This window comes from Cupressus sempervirens, chromosome 5 (assembly GCF_028749045.1).
Source record: "Cupressus sempervirens isolate cs-2001-9-10 chromosome 5, ASM2874904v1, whole genome shotgun sequence".
Taxonomy (NCBI): domain Eukaryota; kingdom Viridiplantae; phylum Streptophyta; class Pinopsida; order Cupressales; family Cupressaceae; genus Cupressus; species Cupressus sempervirens.
Genome location: NC_143122.1, coordinates 746,141,943 through 746,160,373, shown reverse-complemented (window position 1 = coordinate 746,160,373; position 18,431 = coordinate 746,141,943).

Here is an 18,431-nt window from a genome sequence, read left to right as displayed (position 1 = left end):
TTTATTATATAATATTTATTCTTTCTTATAAACTTTTACTTTTATGTTGGTTAACAGTGTTTATTATGAACTTTTATAATAAATTTATTTTGTATTTATCCAAACATAGACTTAAGCAATGAAATATTCTGAATGATTTTCTAAATAAATTAGCTTAAATCATTGATATATTATGTTAATTTAAATTTGTATTTAAATTTTTATTAGAAATTGTTATTAATTTTAATTAAATTAATTTCGATAAAGTAGTCAATAATCTTTTATACATTAAAAATATATATTATTTTTCATTTTTAAAATTTATAATTTATTTTTAAATGCTTGAGAATATTTCTATTAATAATAATTTAAAAATATATATAAGTTACATGAGGTATAATTTTTTGGTTAAAAGTTTTCAATAGTAATTATTAAAATTTTAAATATTCAATTAAATTAAAAGGAACTAAATTAAATTAAAAGGAGGAACAACACGAGTAAAAACATAGCTATTTTCATAGCTAATCACTATTCTCGTAAATAATTAATAGTTTATCTTGAAACATAGCTCGTACATGAATTATATGTGTTAAAAATTTACAATGCAACTATTCTATGCCTACCCCTCTCCTCTTTACATTAAAAAAAAATTGATCTTCAATATAACTTTGATGTACCCATTGCACACCAAAGTGTGATTACTAGTTAATCATAGTTAATCATATTATTATGATTAATAAAGAGTTTTCCCAATTTTCTAATTTGTATAATACGACTATAATATTGCATGAATTCAAGAATACGACCACCAAATTAAACTCTTTTTAATTTAATTTAATTTTAATTCAATTAATTTTAATTCAATTAAATTTTAAATAAACATATTTATTCTAGATTATTGATAAAGTTGATTGATTTATTTTTTTAAATGGTGTGATAATTTAATAAATTGTTAAAAAACATGACTTCAAATCTAATAATATTAAGTAGGTTGGAAATAGGATATTTTTGTTTGGAATAAATTTTAAATAATAAATATATTAAGTTGTGTAAATATTATTTAAATTTTTATTAGAATAATAGTAGTTATCTAGTTTAAATTAAATTATTGAAAATATTTGAATTGTTCATATAAATAATTAAATTAGATTATAAAATTTATTGCTAAAAAATATTAGAAAATATTCAACATTTTTCTTGACTAATACTTGTTATTTTTACTATAATTTTAATATTTATATTTAAAAGCTAATATTTTTAAATTTTTTTTGTAATGGGCACCCTGGAAATGCCCAAGAACTAAACCAATTGTAATTACTCCAGCATTATAACATCATATTCCAGTAATGACTTATCATCTTACTTTTATAGTACTATGAATAGTGCTGCAACAATGTTGCTATAGTAAAAACTACTTGCAATTAGTCAAGACCCTCATAAAATCATCCCTTCACAATGGCATAAGTATCGGACAAGAAGTGGGAATGATATGAGCGAACACCCAATCTGATTGTAGCTGAAAATGCGCCCAAGCTGCGTGTTAATGAAGTTGATAGCAATAAATTCTAAAGGCCAAACCCTAAGGGAATGATGTCTAGAATATCACAAAAGAGGATAAATGTCCTCTAATGCCCAAAACAAATATGTAACTCACACATCTATTTTCTTCTCATATTCAAACTTGCCTAACAATAGCCACAAGCTCTCTTTTTATTCTTGCTTCATAGAGTCGACCACTTTTCACAAGCAATGTGGGATAAATAAAATAAAATAAAAAGGCTAACGGTCACACAACTAGACAACTGCTAAAGTGGGGACATTACAATCCGCCCTCCTTGAAATTGCTTGTCCTCAAGCAATCTCAATCCCATTTGTTGTAACACCTGCTCACTCTCCTAAGTAGCATCTTCCTCTGGCAAGTCTCTCCATCTAACTAAATATTCTTTAATCACCCTATTCCACGGAGTCCTTTCCTTGGTATCCAAAATAGCCTTGGGAATCAATATGAGCTTCCCCTTCTCATCTAATGGTGGAAAATTTGCATAAGGCAGAACTCTCTGACTGATGGATTTCTTAAGCCTCGACACATGAAATACATTATGCACCTAACTGCCTTCTAGAAGCTCTATCTCGTAGGCAACCTTACCCACCCTACGAATCACTTTGTAGGGACTATAAAACCTAGGTTTCATCTTCTCTACTCTGCTCTTTTTGAGTGATGACTATCTTTATGGTTGTAGCCTCAAATAAACCATATCTCCAACCTCAAAGATGTGCTCTATCTGGTGTTGGTCAGCATACAATTTCTACTGATTCTGGGCTTGTTGTATATACTCCTTGAGCACCCTCAAAATATCCTGACTATCCTGCAAGAAGTCTTTGGCTTTAGGCACTCTACTATCCTCGAAGACTAGATCCATGAAGCTAGGTGTTTCATAACCATACAGTGCCATGAATGAAGTCATCTTGATGGATCTATGATAAGTGGTGTTATAACAATATTCTCTCATATGTATCCATTTGACCCAAGCTCTTCATTGTGCAGTCACATAGTTCCTCAGATATCCTTCCACCCATTTATTCACAATCTCCATCTATCCATCTGTCTGCGGATGATAACTAGTGCTAGGTGCAAGATCTGTGCCACACAATCCAAACAAATCTTGCCAAAAAACACTCATAAATTTACTATTCCGATCATTGACAATAAAACTAGGTAGCCCATGTAACCCAAATATCTCTTTGAACAAAAGATCGGCCACCTATGCTACTGTGCAAGTGGATGGAATAGCAAAGAAGTGAGCAAACTTCATAGCCGGTCAACTATCACATAGATGCAATCTCTCCCTTGTACTCATGGTAACCCGATGATGAAATCCATAGAAATACTTTCCCATTTCCTATTCGGAATGGGTAAAGTTGTAACAACCCTACAGGATATGTGTGCTCTCCCTTATTATGCTAACAAATTGCACACTCCTTAACATTCTCTTGAAAATCATCCTTGAGCCCTTTCCATGTGAACCGCTCATAGATTTGCTTGTAGGTCTTAAAGACCCCTGAATGTCCATAATGAGGTGCATCATGAAATGCCTTCAATATTACCTCCCTAAACTGTGATGAAGGAATCAATTATATCCTACCATGGAACTTGATCAATCTGTCCATCACCACATAACGATCATCTTGTATGGTGCTTGTAATCACTCTAGAAGTCCAAGTGTCCCTCACATACTCTATTGTAATCTTATTTCTCCAATCTCATGTAATCTTAGCTAAAGCACAAATATGAGGTCTCTTGGATAAAGCATCTACCACCACATTCTTCTTGCCTTTGACAAACTCAATGTCAAAATCATAGGCCTACAACTTCATAATCCACTTATGTTGTTTATCATTCAGATCACACTGGATCATGAAGTATTTGATGTTGTTGTGATTAGTCTTGATAACAAAAGTCCCCCAACTAGATAGGACCGAAACTTGGCCAATGCATGCATAATAGCCAACATCTCCAGATCATAGATGGAATAGCTCCTCTCCACTCCACGGAGTTTCCTACTCTCAAAAACAATTGGATGCTTCTCATATGTCAAGACTACCCCAATCCCATCTCTTGATGCATCACAATGAAGCTCAAATGGCTTCATGAAGTTCAGTAGAGCTAGTACTGGACATGACAACGTCACCTTCTTGAAATGATTAAAGCCTCTCTGAGCTGCCTCTATCCATGTGAAGGCCCCTTTCCTGGTAAGGTCTATCAAGGGTGTAGCGATCTATGAAAATCCCTTAACAAATCTCCTATAAAATCCATAGAGACCAAAGAAACCCTTAAGCTGTGTAAGGTTCGTAGGAGTAGGCCAATCAACAATAGCTCTAATCTTTTTGGGATCTACTTGAACTCCATCTGCGCTGATGATATGCCCAAGGTATAGTAACTCAGTCAACCCAAACTCACACATAGATTCCTTGCCATATAGTGATTATTTCTCTAAAATGGACAACACCATCTCAAGATGTTGTAAATGCTCCTCTTAAGTCTTACTGAAGACCAAAATGTCGTTAAATAAAATTAGGACAAATCTCCTAAGATGCCCCCAAAACACCTGATTCATGCAACTTGGGAATGTAGTAGGGGTATTGGTTAACCCAAATGGCATAACCAAAAACTCAAAGTGGCCATAGTGACACCGAAAGGTTGTCTTCTCAATGTCCTCCACCCGCATCTTGATCTGATTATACCCTGATTGTAAATCAATCTTCGTAAAAAAGCATGCACCATGCAACTCATCAATCGACTCATCTATCCATGGGATGGGGATATATGTTCTTAATGGTCTTCTTATTTAATGGCTTGTAATTGATGCACATTCGCATCGTCCTATCCTTCTTGTTTACCAACACCACTGCTAAAGCAAAGGACTCTTATTAGGCCTTGTTATAATTCTTTTAGAATAACTGAGAGTGGGGGTGAATCAGTTATTCAAGGTCCAAATGCCCTAATAATACTTTTTCTACAAATCCTTAATGGTGCATAACTGAAATTATCATGCGTGTAATTTTAGTATTGAAACAACTATGGAAAGTAAACATGCATCACACCATAACACTAAGAATTTGATAACCCAGAAACCCTCCAGGAATAAGAAGGTAAAATTGGAGTGGGGATGATACCCACAAAATAACTGCACAATTTATTTCAACCACTTCTGATGGTCTGCCCTGTTAAAGGCTACAACACATTGTTAAATGTGACCTTGTTAGAGGATTTCACCATACTGTTAGGAATGGGCTTGGTTAAAGGACTTTGGAACAGTCACTTGGAATGTCACCCTGTCAAAGGATTTATAACATGGCTATTAAACCAACCTAAGTCCATAGGATTTATCTTAACTATTACAATTGCTAGAGAGTAACAATAATGGCTTTTGATCTGATACAACTTACAACATATCTTGCAGATTATAGATCATACTTTAGTTTAATCCTTTGCTTGGCGTTAATCACTTCAACTTTGACAGCTTGTCATCTCAAGCTTCGTCTCCTTGAGTCTTCTTGCTCATCATACCAATGCAATCATATATGTGGTCATATAGCGAAACAGAGTATATGTGCTCTCTTTCTCCTTAGTACCTTCTTCAACATTTCATGCTTTCATGCTTTTTCACCACACCTTTGCTTCGTGACCTTATGACTCCTTAAATAGAAATCTGAAAATACCTTTCTCGCTCGATTCACCCTCTCCAACTTTAGGGTTTCAATGGATTAGGTAAGATACAATGTATCTATCCCATATTTTGCTCTTATCTAGAAACTTCGTCTAGAATCCAATTGTTTTGGTCAAAAATGGTTTACATAGTGTTTTGTGCCACCAGCTCATCATTCTTATCCTCTATCTGATTCACAGAATTCTAGATAACTACAATGTCGGCTCAGATCTTGTGAATCTTTGATTTTCAAAATAATGCAGCAACTCAGCATTATTGATTTACTAATGCTCGACACTTGAAGAAATTCTGTGAAACTCAGCTCTTGAAATTTACTCGGCACTTATATCTTGCTCGGCACTTGTATCTTGCTCGACACTTGTATCTTGCTCGACACCTAACCTTCACTCGACACCTAAAGACCACTCGGCACACACTAAGTTGTACTTTGCTCGACTTCAACTGAGAGTCTATTCGGCACTAACTAACTTGCCTTGAAATTTGACATGTCTTGGTGTATCCATCCTCTATCTCTTAGAGTATGTCATCAATACACTATTTCATCAATGGCTTAGTTGTTCCTTATACTTCATTACAACATCATAACTTCAACCTTTCTCTAGGTACTCTAGTTACATCTTATTGATTGCCATCTCCTTGTCAATCAACCAACTTATAGTATTTGGACCACTAAAGAAATTGTCATTCCTACAAGTAGCAAGTTTGACATCAATGACAAAACAATGATTGAAAACATTCGTTACCAGTTCCATTACTCTTTATGGCTTTTCAATCATTTCCAACAGGCCTAATATGCCCCATCTCCAACAACTCCTTAATTATCTTCTCTATATCATCCTTGTGTTTCTTAGGATGATGATAGGGAGTAATCATAACTGGTTTGGCTCCCTCCTTGAGCTCAATAACATGCTCTATCCCCTTGTCAGGAGGAACCCCATGCAAAATCTCACCAAATACCTTAGTGTGCCTATCAAGTGTCTCTTGGATATTTGGTGGATGACTCTTCAATTGTGGCTCCTATGAAGCTGGCATAGTGAAACATTTTGTTGCCCACTCTATGTCATTATGCTTTAAAAGTCTTTGCATTCTCTTAAGGGAGACTACTATACAACTCCCATCTAAGATTCCTCTAAGTACAACAATTCTGCCCTCATGTTGAAACCTCGTTTCCAATTTTTCTAGGTTGAGTGTGAACTCAACTAGTGAGGGCGTCCATGTCATGTCAAGGATGACATCATAGTCTCTCATGTCTACTACATATAACTCATCCTCCAACTCATAGCCATCTCCAAACTTGATGTGAAGATTAGATATCTTCCGAGTGCATAATAATTTGTCACCATTAGCTACCATGACTCTAAACCCATCGTGCTCCTGGGTCTGTAAACCTCTCTTGGCTACCAATTGTGCATTATGAAATTATGCATAGACCTAGTGTCAATGAGTGAGATCACTTTCTGCCCTTGGATAGTACCCCTAACCTTAAATGTGATTGTCTTCTAAGCCCCAGTTAATCGTGCCAATGACTTCTCATCCTCAGGATTGTTGCTCTCCTCTATAGCACTATCCTCGTTTGAATCAAAGTGTTGATCCTCCCTCTCTAACTGTGATTCCTCTACTGAGAAATACTTAATTTGATTTTCCTCAGCCTTGAGAGAGAACTTATGAGATAAGTCCCAAGGCTCTCTAAAATGAAAACATAGCTTCTTCCTCCTCAACTCATTCAGGGTGTCATTATCCAACTTTTTATCCCTTTTTAGCTAGGCATCCTTGTGAAAAGATTTTTTGTCCTTCTTCATATATGAATCCTTGTGCTAAAATCTACTCCTAAAAGAAGAAGGTGCTAAGTCATGAGCCTTCTTAGTATCCTCATGTAATGTAGTTAGGTCATGCCCCTTGATCCAACCCCTCAAGGGATCTAAGAGTCCATCCATAAACAACACTACTAACCTCCTCTCTAAGATACCTATGACCATCTGAGATACCTATGACCAACACAAATAACCTCTAAAATTCACTAATATACATCTCAATTGATCTCCACTACTTGAGTTGTGCTAACTCCTTAACTTGTAACTCAGGATACCTAGTATCAAATCTCTCTACGAGATTCTTAGTGAACTCCTCATAAGATGTGATTTGATTATGGCCCAAGGTTACCATGCCATGGTGCCACCACTCATGCGTTGGTCCATCCAAATAAATAGTTGCATACTTTATAGCCTCCTCCTTAGGCATAGGATTCAATTACAAGTATGTATCTACCTTCTGCACCCAAGCTCATGCAATCATCTTCCCTGAAGAATCATAATAATGTAAAGAATTTTTTCCAATTTTCTTTCTCAACTCAAAGTTTTGATTCCTCCCTCCTGCTCTAGGCATGTGTCTCATCCTCATTGTTGTTGCCTCGACCTCCTTTATTATCATTGCCCCTATTTTTATCTTTTCCCCCATTGTTATTGTTTCTATTGTTGGCATCACCTAGATTAATATTGACACCTATCTGTCGAGCCATAAGCTGCAACATCATATCCATTCACCTATTATGCTCTTGTTGCATACACTACCCCTCCTGTAATGTACCCAGTAACTATCTGAACATTACCTCCTCCTAATTTGGACCGGTATTCCTACCTCCACCTAATCTTGTATTCTTTCCATCTGGGTCACCCATACTACTGTCTTGTTCAAAGAATATATCCTCTATGTCTGTAATTGGATTGTATGTCCCTCTGCATGGATGAACTAGATTGTTTGCTTTACAAGTCTAAACTCCTACTTTGTCTTGTTTGGTATTGCAAAAATTATAAAGCCTCTGTCCCATGCTCAAACATGAATGCTTAGCCCTTTTAATTTCTGCTTTTAGTATTTTGACATTTTGTCAAACACTTTTCCCTATATTCGGCTATCCCAAATTCCCTGTAAGACCTCCATAGGATGGGAGGACTTATAGCTTTGATACCATTATAATGGGCACCTTGGAAATGCCCAAGAACTGAACCAATTGTAATTACTCCAACATTATAACATGATATTCTAGTAATGACTTCCCATCTTGTTGCTACAGTAATATGAATAACATCATGACAATGCTGCTACAGTAAGAACTGCCTTCAATTAGTCCAAGACCCTCATAATTCATCCCTTCACAATGACATAAGTATCAGACAAGGAGTGAGAATTATATGAGCGAATACCCAATCTGCTTGTAGTTGGAAATGTGCCCAAGCTGCCTTTAATGAAGCTAATAGCAATGAATTCCAAAGGTCAAACCTCAAGGGAATGACATCTATAATGTCACAAGAGAGGATAGACATCCTCTAATGCCTAAAACAGATCTATAACTCACACATCTATTTTCTTCTCATATCCAACCTTACCTAACAATAGCCACAAGCTCTCCTTTTATTCCTACTTCCTAGAGTCAACCACTTTTCACAATTAATGTGGGATAAATAAAATAAAAGAAAAAGGTTGATGGTCACACAACTCGAAAATTGCTAAAGTGGGGATATTACATTTTTTAATTTAATTGAATCAATCACCATAAACCATCTTGAAATGTCCTACCCAAGTTTTCAAGGAAGTTCCAAAAATATTCTACTTAAGCTCACATACATTTTGTCAATCTTAATCTTTCATATAAACAATTGGCCAAATCTAAAGTCAAAAGAATATAAAGATCAAAGGAGCACATAAAGGCAAAGGAGCACATAAAGGCAAAGAGAGAAGGTAGAATTATTTAGAGGATGCGAATGAAAATAAAATAACTCAAAATGAAACTAAGAGAACAATATCTATCATGTCACATGGTAGGATAGACATGTTTTATATTGGTTGATGTTTTTTTCTAGTGGAGGTGGAACAACAGAAATAGAATTGATGATTTTGTCAAACAAAAAAAATACTAGCCGAACAAGTCAAAAGAACTAGCAATTTCACCAAGCAAAAACCATGTGAGATAAAATTTAAAAAAGTACCACCAGTTTGGACGTGGGACATGGTTTGAGAATGAAACACTAAATTGCATTTATAATAGGAGGTTCCCTCCAAAGGCGAAGCCTTTCAGCTTAAATATGCAGTTTCAAGGCACATTGCATATTTGTGCAAGTTACATGCAGGAGAAGAAAACATGGTCCAATTGCCTGAATAAACCCTAGCTTTGGGTTTGAAAAATAGGTAAATTCATATGTAGCGAAGGGGTAGGTACCACTCATCTAAGGGAAACAAGCGAGTTGTCATTCATGTTTGAAAGACCGTCACATCAAAAAGTCTAATTATGGCTCATAAGAAGCCCCAAAGAATTAATAGCACATGTATTAGTAGTTGATCACACATGTACATGTATTAATAGTTGATCATATTTTAGCTCTCATGGTTGTTGATTAGGGGAAACAAGCCAATTGGCATCCTTGTATGCAGTGCTACCACATTAACTATTACCTTTCCCCCCTCCCAATTACTACCCAAAAAAACCTTGGTACCTGCACATAAACATGCCAAAACAAATCACCATGAACATCAATAGTCATTCATTTTTTAAAAAAAATTAGCTTTATTGATTGTTGATTGGTCCATTTGTACAAAAAGTACTATAACTACAATTGGGGGTCTTAGTGGCGAGTATTGGGTGAATGTTTTAAAATGGCACTTTTAGACCACCTTACACTCTATGAGTTCTATAAAGAGCTTTGTAAATGTAGGAAAACTGAAGGGTTAGGTTTAAGCTCTTCACTCGCCTACATAGGTTCACTAAAAAAAATGGTGAATTTCAATATATGAATTCACGAAGTTAGCTTGGGTGGCTACTAGATCATTTTCCCTAATCTATTTGTGCAAAAAGTATTTTTTTTTGGTGAGCAGCTATTGGGGGATGCACATAACAAGCTCCAAGAGAACATTTTAAAATGACATTTTTAGACCACCTCGCACTCTACAAGTTTTACAGAGAGCTTTGTGAATGTGGGAAAATCGAAAGGTTAGCTTTAAGCTCTTCACTCAGCTACGAAGGTTCACCGAAGAAAAAGGTAAAATTTGGCATACAAATTAGAAACTGTAGGTGTGCAAAGTTATCTTAGATGACTACTGGGTCATTTCCCCTAGTTAGATTCAATTATAAACATTAAACAAATTTAAAAAGACATTTTAAAAAATCACATATATTAATAATAGTTGTTTATTAATATTACTAGTAATTAGCCGACATGCTTCTCCTTTGGAGGTTTCTTGCAACAAGAAATTATCTCACACCAGTAAATAAGGTATTTGAAAATGGTTTTCGTCTGCCAATTGAATGGTTTTGTGAGAGATTTCACTTTTGACATATGAGATGTACCGACATAAAACAAATAACACACTTTAAAGTAGGCTCTATGAATAGTCTAGATCGCATGCTCATTCACCTTGAATGATCACTACATGTTCAACCAAAAAAATCCAGTTGGTACTTCCAGCAGCGACAGCTAAAGCACCTATACCTAAGTTATTAGAATTCATGAAATTATAGCTTATTTTGTACTATTCATAAACGAAAGACATGGTAAAATGCACAATTTTTTTTTATTTTATAGTTTCCTATATGTATTGTCTTGAGAAGAGACGTGGTGTAACTGATAGGCATGAGAAGCCCATCCCTACAATGAAAGAAAAGGAGGAAACTGGTGGGATTGTAGATCTTTACAACAATAATTGAACTTTTTAAAAAGTGTTCAGATTATTTTCCCCACAATAATTTTTAGTTTTCATGTGTTTCAAGTTCAACTACATCTTATGAAAAATCCTTAGCATTGCACCTTAAATGTTATAGACCCCATTTTTCATTGTTAAATTGGCAAAGCCACCAAGTGGGTGGGCATCTCTTTAGATAATGGTTTTGGCTTGTGGGGAACATAACCCCTTCTTCATTATGTGTCAATGGATGTTTGACATACATTGCTCCAAACTTCCTATTTGATTCCAACAAGGAGGATGTTAAATATTGCTTTACCCCTACCTTTCCATTTTCTTGAAAGTTTCTAAAGTGATTCTATGTTGCATCTGCCAATAACATTTTATTAAAAGTTTCAAAATCTTTTCTTAATGGGCTATTTTTAACCATATTGAGCAACAAAATGAGATGCAAGTGAAGATAATGGATGTAGTCATCCTCACTTTATTGGGATCGATCATAGGAAAGATCAAATTATTAATGTTTTAAACACTTAAATTATAGAGATTTGATTGTATATTTACAAAAAATGGAGATATTGTACAACTATTAGCATATTAGAAAACAAATAAAGAAGAAACTTGTACAACTTGATTTTATTGTATAACAGATGCATTTTTATACAATAGATTGACCCACTAACATTCCTAAATGGTTGTTAATTATATTGACAACAAACTACTTCATGATTGATGGCACACACATAAAAATAGACAAGTATATGATTCTTGACACCTAAGTGGATACGAAGACACATCTACAACTAGTTATTGCTTCAAACTAAAAATCCATGACTAGTACACCTGAATTGTACTTATGTTGCCAAAAAATCAAACATGGTTTGCCACATGTGCAATAATTATTTATGTTTTATTTACTACTTGTTGGAGCATTAACTTCAACACCCTCACTTAATGTGACAACTAAAAAATCTATTATGTAGAATTAGTCTTTGAAAGATAGTTCATAGACCAGTAAGAATTCCTCAAGTTGCTCCCAAATGTTGGTATAGTCATGTAGCTATCATACAAGCTTTGAAACACCATTGGACACCATTTTCACATAAAATTACCCTCATAAAGGTGTGCTGCCAAGCTTCCAAATTTTCAAATCTCCCTAAAATATTAGACACCAATTCACACATATGTGTGTCTCATAACCTTGATGAGGTATAGTTTCTCCAATCTATTAGCACCTTAGACTATTGAACATCTATTGCATCCTTTCCTATCTTCAAGTATTGACCACTTCAAAATAAAACAAGCTCTTCATTTTCAATGATGTCTTCATCAGTAACAACATCAGGTGATTTAGCATGAACAACTACATTTATTGATTCTTTAATTTTTCCCTTGAGAAGGTCATTTGCACAAATTTTACAATTGATTGCACTATACCCTACCTTTTGTACATTAGAAATAGTCAATTTCATTCTTACCATACCTCCTCTTTCCCATATTTGTAATGCCCCACCAAGGGATCCAAAGAATTAACCTAAAGTTTGGTAGCATTTTTTTTTTAAATGTATTAATTATTAATTATTAATTACATATATACATATATACTTATATACATATACATACATACATATATATACATACATACATATATATACATACATACATACATACACACATATATATATATATATATATATATATATATATATATATATATATATACATACATACATATACATATACATACATAAATACATATTTATATACATAACTATAAACATTTAATAATAACATTTTAACAAAAATCAAAATATAAAAATAAAATTACATACACTCAACATACATTCCTATGTGGTACACGATACTTGCTATCGCAGGTTTGTGCCTATTTTAATAGCACTGTCGTTTGCGAATTGCAGATCGTACCTTGCTGCGGTACTTACTACGACCCTACGACAAGATTGTTGCATTCCCTGTTGGTCGCGGGTACACTGCGTTCACAGGTAACCTGCGATGTTAAGTCACAGACTGGGGGGGTACGAAATCCGTCCCTCCCCAAATGCATATAATTTTTATTTATTTTTAAAAATGATTTTCAATAATCATTTTTATTAAAACGAATCACTATATTCGTTTCATGTATATATATATATATATTTAAAATCGCTTTTCCTCAAATGGAAATCGTGATCCATTTTTTTTCGACTATGATTTTAATATGTATATATACACATATGGATCCATATTACAGTATATATATATATACACACACACACACACACACACACACACACACACACACACACACACACACACACACACACACACACACACACACACAGACACAGATTAGCACAATTTTATAAGAGAACAAATACAAAAAAATTTAAAACAAGAAGGGCTTTTAAATCTAAGAATTTCTCTTTTAAAATAATTTCTCTCTAGATTTATCCATTAATCCTCTAATAGATTTGATTATAAATTTTAACTCTAGCCCCATATTTTTTCTCGGATCTACGCATGAGGAGTTTTCTCACATAAGAATTAAATATCCAAGACAAGATTAAAATAATCGGAACACTCACACATAGAATCCTTAGAAAGTATTCAGAAGACACAAAGAAGACAGGAAGTGCGAGAAGCGAAAATAACATAGGTAAAATCACAAGAGTCTACCCAGATTCTGATGCTAATTTGCTTCTCCTCAGAAACTGCAGAGCAAGCTCCTTCCTTCTCCCACGTTCCTGAGTCCTCCAAAAACGCTCTCCAAACACTCTCCCTAAGCCTCTAGGAGTGCCCGAATATAAATGACTCTCAGGAAGCACCTAGAATGTCTCTAGAAACAACTAGAAGGTGTAGACAACTAAGCATGAGCTTTTTCCAACCTTCTAGATGAGTCATAAGGTTGTAGACACCATGTGCTTAATTTTTGTGCTAACCCCCGTGTTGTTGACATATGAGAAATAAAAAGGTGCGTTAACTCCTAGGCAAGCTTATAACTTTTATTTTAATTTTTTATAACTTCTATTTAAATTTTATTATAACTTTTATTATTAATAATTAATTATTACTTAATTATTATTTTATTATCATTATTAATTTTTAATTAATTACTTTTATTTAATTCTTTTCTCAATTAATTCTCATTTAATTAATTATAATCAAAATATCAAAGATCATGATATTATATTAATTTTCCTCCAAATAATTAATTTATTAATTAAATCTATTTATTTAAGACTTAATTAATAGAAAATTCACCATAGACCTCCAAGATAAAATATGAAAACCCATCATAGAACAATCCATACAAAATCAGTCTAAAGGGTTAAAAATCATGAATTATGTCATCCGACACATTCGAAAGGTAAAATATCCAGATACTTGTCCTATCTTTCTAGGACAATGGTTTAAGGGTTTGGGATTTGGACTTGAGAATTTATCTCCCTTCTCTTATCATTGAGATAATGTAACAGGGTATGCTCATCCTGGCAATTCAGGGAAGTCGATACCCGGTACCTGCAACCTGCATAAAACACATGCATGTACATAAAATATAAATATAATGCTAAGCTAAACAAGCAATGGCAGGAAGTGGTGCATCGTGTAGATCTCGACTAGCAGGGGACTACAACTCCCTTGCTTAACCACATTAGAAATACCATACAAGAAGAACAAACACGCACACCATACACATGCAAGTATGGGGTAAGTATCCATAATAAAACACATGAGATAATAAACCATCTAACTAATCATCATCAATAACTGAAAGCAACGTAATGATCATCAGGCATACATGAAATGTAAAGTCTAAATGATCTCATCATATATCAACTGAATCCATAACATAATGTCTGATAGTCTCAAAACAATACCACTAATCCATCAACATAAAACTAGTCTAACATAGTCTAATAATAATAGCAACAATGTGTCTAGAAAGATGTGAACAAGGGTAGGCACTACATCCACCCCCCCTTGGGTTAGGCTTACTCTTGGAAGCCTACAAACAAGTAGGGATATAACTCCCGTAATCTAGCTACATCCTCCCATGTAGCTGAAGAACCATCATTAGGATCCCATTGGATCCTTACTTACTCAATGGTTTGACCCTTGAGGGTCAACTCCTGCTACTCCAGAATATGAAGCAGCTCCAAAGCCAGCTACCCGTCCTCTACCTACAATGCATTCCAATCAAGAACATGTACAACATCAGGGATATACTGCCTAAGTACTGAAACATGGAAAACATCGTGAATGCAAGCTAGGCTGCGTGGTAGAGCAACGCGATAAGCAACTCGGCCAATCCTCTCTAGAATCTTGAATGGTCCCACAAAGCGAGGTGCTAGCTTAGAACCCTTTTTGTATCGGATCGGACTCTTCCACGGATGCACTCTCAAGAAAACCTTATATCCCACAGCAAATTGCTTATCTGTCCTATGTGCATCAACATACTTTTTCTGCCTATTCTGTGCTGTAATCAAGTGCTCATGGATACACATTACCTGTTGCTCCATATCACGAAGCATCTCAGGACCCAACAGGATACGATCCTCAAGACTATCCCAACTCAAGGGTGTACGACAAGGACGTCCATATAATGCCTGAAATGGTGCCTTGCCAATAGAACTATGATACCCATTGTTGTAAGCAAACTCCACTATGTAGAGATAGTCCTCCCAATGTGTCTGCCTATCCATCACATACATCCGTAACATATCTTCCAAAACCTGATTCACCCTCTTTGTCTGACCATCTATCTCTAGATGATATGCCAAACTGAAATTTAATTGCGCTCCAAGCTCATGCTGCAGCGATGTCCAGAATGCGGATGTGAATACAGGATCCCTATCAGAAATGATCTTCCTAAGAATGCCATGTAATCTCACAATGTCACGCATGAAGACATTAGCTACAGAAGCTATTGTGTAGGATGACCTGATTGGTGAAAAATGTGCCACCTTAGTCAATCGATCAACAGTGACCATGATAGCATCATGTTGACAAACAGTCATAGGTAATCCTACTATGAAATCCATGGAGATGATATCCCACTTCCATGAAGGAATGAGATTTAGCTACAAAAATCTAGCCAGGTGCTGGTGTTCTGCCTTAACTCTCTGACACTCAAGACACTTGGCCACAAAATCAACAATGTCTCGCTTCATCCCAGACCAATAGAATAAACATCTCAAATCAGCATTCATCTTCTTGACAACTGGATGTGCTGAGTAGGGTGTACGATGGGCCTCTGCTAGGATCAAGGTGCGAAGCTCATCCAGTAATGGCACATAAATCCTCCCCAAATGTCTCAAAAGATCATTTGACTCTCAGATGTAACCTGCAAACTTACCCTCCAAAGGTCTTCCTAAAACTATTTCTCTGCACACCTCTTGATACCAAGAATCTATAGGAAGTGCCTAAAGAATCTGACTCCTCAAATCAACACTAAGAGTCATAGATGATATCACATGTCTCCTACGACTCAAAGCATTTTCCACCACATTCTCCTTTCCCTGAATGTACTTCACCTCGAAATCATACTCGCATAGAAATTCCATCCATCGTCTCTGGCGAGCATTCAAATTAGGCTGAGTGAAAATGTACTGAAGACTGTGATGATCACTCTGTAGCTTGAATCTGTGCCCCAACAAGAAATTTCTCCACCTTGTCAAAGCATGAACTACTGTTGCTAACTCAAGATCATGCATAGGATAATTTAGCTCATGATCCTTGAGCTTGCGTGATTCATACGTAATCACCTGTCCATTTTGCATCAAAACTACCCCAATCCATTCAAGAGAAGCATCTGTACACACCATGAAATCTCCCTCTGGATCAGGTACGGCTAAAATTGGTGCATTAGTCAATAGCTCCTTGAGCTTCTGAAATGCTTCCTCACATTTCTCTGTCCATCTAAACTTCTTTCCTTTCCTCTGAAGGGAAGTGATAGGATGTGTTATCCTAAAAAAGTTTTGGACAAACCTATGATAATAACTAGCTAGGCCCATGAAACTATGAATCTCTGACACATTAGTCGATGTAGGTCAATCTACTATCGCCTGAATTTTTGCAAGATCCACTGAAATACCATCACCTAAAATGACATGCCCTAAATATTGAATCTTTGATTTGAAGAATTCACACTTAGCTGCATTGGCATAAAGTTGATTGTCTCTTAAACACTGTAAGACCAATCGCAGGTGTTCCTCATGCTCCTTTTGTGTCTTAGAATATATCAATATATCATCAAGAAACACAAGTACAAACCTGTCAAGATAAGACCAGAACACACCATTCATCAAACTCGTGAAAACTGATGGAGCATTAGTCAACCCAAAAGGTACCACTGTGAACTCATAATGCCCATAGCGAGTTTGAAAAGCGGTCTTATGAATGTCAGCCTCCTTAATGTAAAGCTGATGGTATCCTGACTTAAGGTCAATCTTGGAGAATACTGTAGCTCCTTTGATCTGATCAAATAAGTCATCAATCCTAGGTAGAGGATACCTATTCTTAATAGTCACCTTATTCAACTATCTGTAATCAATACAAAGGCGCAAAGAACCATCTTTCTTTTTCACAAAGAGCATTGGAGCTCCCCATGGTGATACATTAGGTCGAATGCTCCCTTTGGCCAAAAGTTCCTCTAGCTGAAGACGTAACTCACCCAATTCCTGTGTAGTCATACGATAAGGAGCTTTACAGATAGGCTCCACTCCAAGAATCAGATCAATGCTAAAATTGATGTCCCTCTTCAAAGGCATACCTGGAATCTCACTTGGAAAAACATCTACATACTCCTATAGAATGGGGTGATCTAAAGTCTTCCTCATAGGATCTTCCTCATCAAGATCATTTACCATAACAACAAATATCTGACATCCCTTACGAAAACTTCACTTCATCTGCATGGCAAAAATCATCTGCAGAGATATAGGCCTTGGTATCCCAACTATCTTCACATCATTCCCTTGATCATCTTGGCACATAATCATCTTCTTCCTGCAATCTATACTAGCTCTATGAGAGCCAAGCCAATCCATCCCCAAAACCACATCGTAAAAACAAAGAGGTATGACTCGAAGGTCAACTGCAATATCAAAATCTCCTAAACTAAGCCCACACTTATGAACTACAGAATCTGTGGAGACCTTCATACCTAAGGCTAGTTCCACTTGCCAACCATGATCTTGCTTCACCGCATCTAGCTTACACTTAGAAACTATAGATGGAGAAATAAATGAATCTGTAGCTCCTGAATCAAACAATACTGAAAGAGATATACCTCAAATAGCACCCATGGTCTCTACCATTGTTCCCTGATGATCTGCCTGATGGTGGTCTACTGTTGCAAACACTCTATGAGCTCTACCTGAATCACCAACTATAGGCTCTGAAACTGTTGGCCTAGGTCCTGAAAACTAAGGTGCTCGTTGTGGACATTGAGTTGCATAATGTCCAATCTGTCCACATGAAAAACATTTTGTATTTCTACCAGATCCTTTACCCATGGGTGGTGCATTTGATTGCTGACGATTGTTCCTGATAACA